The 4,124-nt window shown below is 46.4% G+C and overlaps 1 pseudogene; it reads right to left on the bottom strand.

Moving 5' to 3' along the window:
* Positions 1 to 254: 254 nt before the first annotated feature.
* Positions 255 to 1,660, bottom strand: LOC107106029 (annotated as a pseudogene).
* Between the last annotated feature and the right edge of the window lie 2,464 nt (positions 1,661 to 4,124).

Genomic DNA, 4,124 nt, shown 5'->3' with positions numbered 1-4,124 from the left:
TCCAGTTAAAGTCACCAATGAAGATTAACAGATGTCTTTTCTGTAGCCAGTTTGCTGCAGCAGTTGTTTGTGGGCGATCCTGCCAAATCGTGAACTTCCCGGCAATCCCAGCAGCACCCGAGAGCAGTTTTAGCAACAGTCGGTCAAAACGCTGCCTGAACACAGATTAATTCTGGGGAGGGGACGGAATCTGTAGGACACGGACATCTTATCTGCTAATGAATTCCCAGATTTCAGGTCTGGAGCCGTTGGGACTAACTGATGAGCCCTTTCTTATTCTTCAGGTAGAGGGAGATGGCCCCGGCCCCAAAGACCACCCCCAGCAAGGCCCCCACACACCCCATCAACATTTTGCTCTTGGAAGAGTCCAACATCTCTGGCACCCACTGCACGGTGATGGGTTCCTTTACGCTGCTGTGCTCCACCTGGCAGGCGTAGAGGTCTCCCCACTGGGGCACTGTCTCCAGCATCACCTGGTCCTGGAAGGTCCAGTCTCCATTCTGAAAATTTTCCGAGTATCCCAAACCTTCTGTCTGCTCCTGCCCATTCTTCAGCCACTTGATACTAATCTCCAAGGGGTAATATCCTGCCGTGATGCAGATCAGGAGGGTGTGGTGGGCCAGGGGGTCTGCCTTGGTGTGGGAGATCTTCACCATGGGCTCAACTTTCCTGGGGATGATGAGCTGTTCCCCGTACACCCCATAGTTGGGGTGGTGGCAGAAGCGCTCCAACTCAATTTTCCGAGTATCCCAAACCTTCTGTCTGCTCCTGCCCATTCTTCAGCCACTTGATACTAATCTCCAAGGGGTAATATCCTGCCGCGATGCAAATCAGGAGGGTGTGGTGGGCCAGGGGGTCTGCCTTGGTGTGGGAGATCTTCACCATGGGCTCAACTTTCCTGGGGATGATGAGCTGTTCCCTGTACACCCCATAGTTGTGGTGGCAGAAGCGCTCCAACTTGGCCCGCACGAAGTCCACCCATTCCTTCTGGCTGTTCCAGTATCGGGCGTCGGGCTCGCCCAGCGCGGTGACAGCCTCGTACTCTCCATGGCGGCTGTTGTTTTTGGACACTGTCCAGTTTGGTGTTGAGGTTAGTCATCTGTTCCATTAGGGGGTGCAGTGCATTTGCTAACAGTGAAGAAAAGTTTGTAGTTGCTTCCTGGTTCTGGGAAGGAGTCGTTGGTATGTTATTTCCGGTCACCAGTTTTTTCTCCGCCGCCCTCCGTCCTCTCCCAGCCATAATATCAACAAGAAGTAAGTTTCCCAAAACAAGACAAAAGTTATACGATTTAAATCCGCTTTGTATATTTTGGCAGTTTTTGCTTTCGCTTGACTTCTTATGCGCTTATTTTGGCTTTAAGTCTTTTTATTTCCAATCTCCAAAACCACTTTTAAATCTTTTTCAAAAAGAGGGGGGGGGAGGTGCTTAGTCCCTCTCCCTCCACACTTCAAACTTAAGCGCTTCCAATTACTACCAAGGTCCGTTCACTTTTTCACCTGAGCTTTGCTTAACTCACAGTTTGGAGACCTGGAGATCTTTTGGAAACATTTTAAAGTTTTGATCATGGTCGCTTGCTCCAGCAGTCATCTGTAAGCGCCATATTGGCTCCATGGTGACGGTACCTTTGGAGGATAAGGTGAGCCTCAATTCCTTGGCCATCACCTTGGAAGAGGTTCTCCTCAAATCCCCATGCTGAGGGTCTCCTACAAAGACCCCGGGGAGGTCCGGGACGAACTCGGACCCCTCCCGTCAGCCGGGTCTCGGCGCGTCCCCATCAGAATGAGACGGGACACGTCCGAGCGGCAAAATGCTTAAACCGGAACCTCATACTTTTATTAGTGAAGAACAAGACAACTTTAGCCGGCTTGCAGGCCAGCTTATATTCCTTGAAAACACCACACCCCACTCCCGTGACTGGCTATATACAGTGGCTGAGAGTTCCATGAGCTCTCAGCCCGGAGCCTAGCTCACCGATTGGTGTGGCTATGATCTGCTTAGTCCATTGTTTTCTAGAGCGAAGCGCAGACCATTCGCTTGACCGCGTGGAGCCCTTGCCTCGCATGCGGTCTGAGATGGATACATTACACACACCCAGCCGGAAGTAGGCCCGAAACTGAAAGTCAGCCTGAAAATGCCCAACATCACTTCAGGTCTCCTTGGAGGATGTTGGGAGAGCCATGCTGGCCAGGTAAGTCAACCTGGCAACCCTACTGTAAGGCTATAACTTTACACACAAAAACTTGGGATGAAGTTCATTTGCCCTCAGTAATATTTGCTCATGAGTCAATATGCATTAAATGAAGCTGTGGGTCTTAAAACCTATCTAGAATTCACATCTATAATTGCAGATGAATCCTATCCTGTAAATATGAATGACTAACCAAATGTAACATACACTCCTGATCCTGAAATTCTTTACTATTATGCAGTGCAGTCTACTCTCAGGAAAGTGTCCTTAGGATTGCAGCTAAGTTTGCCAACTCCAGGTTGGAAAATTCCTGGAGATCAGGGGGTGAATGGGAGCATGGATTTTATGGAGAAGTGTTTGCTGAGAGGAAGTAACTCAGCAGGGTTGTGATGCCATAGGGTCCATCATCCAATGCTTCCATTTTTTCCCCAGGGGAACTGACCTCTGTAGTCTGGATATCAATTGTAATTCTGAGAGCTCTTCAGGCCCCATTTGGAGTCTGGCAACCCTAACTGTAGCCATGTTATGAAGCAAAGTATAATTTCCCTCAAGGATCAATGTGTTATTAGCAGTCCTGCTTCGGCTCACAGATGTCCATGGTTTGGGCCTTCCTGCAGATACCATCCTTATCTCTTTGAAGGCTGTATTCAAGTATGTGGTAATTGGTTAATCATGAGAACCTGTGCTCAGTTGTGTAACCAGATGGGAGGGGGGAATTAGGAGTGGGTGTTATCATCGTCTGGAAAGTTCTATCAAGGGAGATTCTGACCTGAGAAACCACCTGGTGCCAGAGGGCCAAAGACTATAATAAGGCTATAGGCCAGAGGGAAGCCATGCTGACTTTATGCTTGTGCCATGCTAGTATGCTTTGATATGTTATGCTACATCATGATGGATTGCAACGTACAGAATGCTTTAGGCTACAGCTTGGATTCTTATTCTGCAAGAAGGTGTGCCTTCTTGTGCTGCAAGAAGATAGAAAAATTAGCTTTTTTATTTCTCTGTTGCTAAGCTATACAGACTGTACTGCATAGTGATATTCTTTTTGAAAGCTTTTGAATAAAACTTTATATATTTTTACAAAGGTCTGCTTTATATGTGTGCATTTAACCTCAAGGACCCACAGGGCTGGGTGCTGCTCAGACAAGAGGGAGTGGTAATGGGACCCAGGCTTGGGTCTCTGATACATGGTTACTTCATCTCTGGATCCACAGATACACACACATATGAGGTATTATGTGTACCCAAATACATGAAGAATGCTACCAGGTTTACTTTCCTTAGGATACAACCACTGAAATTCCATGAAAATTTGTAAAGTTTGTTTGATTTACAAATGCACAGGGCAGCAGATTAGCTATCCCACATCAGATTCCTAGAGAGAACACATGCAATCCAACCATCTTTACCATCAGTCATCTCACAGGTCTGTCTTTCCTGTCTCCTTTGGACTCTAACCTGCAAAACACCCAGTTCTCCTACACAATCCTGCCCCTTCTTCTCTGAGAAGATAAGCCCTTGAACAAAAGAAGACCATCTACTGACAACAGGAACATTAAGCATTTTTTCCACAGCCTGACTTTCACTGCGAGCGTTATATACACACAGACCGATAATGACATTCATTCACAGCACCTTGCCAGCAATCTCACAACAATATCTTGTGGATTATGAACAGCAGATGAAAGCAAATATTTTAAAAGCTTAATGAAAGCCTTCAGTTAGTATGGGATAAGGTGTTATCCCAAAAGCAAGGTAACAACAGATGGGTGAAAGCAAGTGCTGTGGAACAGCATATTGAAATTATTGTTTTAATGGGGTAGCAAATTAAGATGGTTATGCAAGGATAACACAGGTTATAAATCTATGCTACTAAACAGATTCTAAAATGGGTTATGATAATTACCATCAAAGTTTTCTTATTTTATTCAGGCA

The sequence above is a fragment of the Gekko japonicus genome, unplaced genomic scaffold (assembly GCF_001447785.1).
Source record: "Gekko japonicus isolate JY-2015 unplaced genomic scaffold, Gekko_japonicus_V1.1 scaffold778, whole genome shotgun sequence".
NCBI classification, from domain to species: Eukaryota; Metazoa; Chordata; class Lepidosauria; order Squamata; family Gekkonidae; genus Gekko; species Gekko japonicus.
This window is presented reverse-complemented; position numbering and strand designations above follow the sequence as displayed.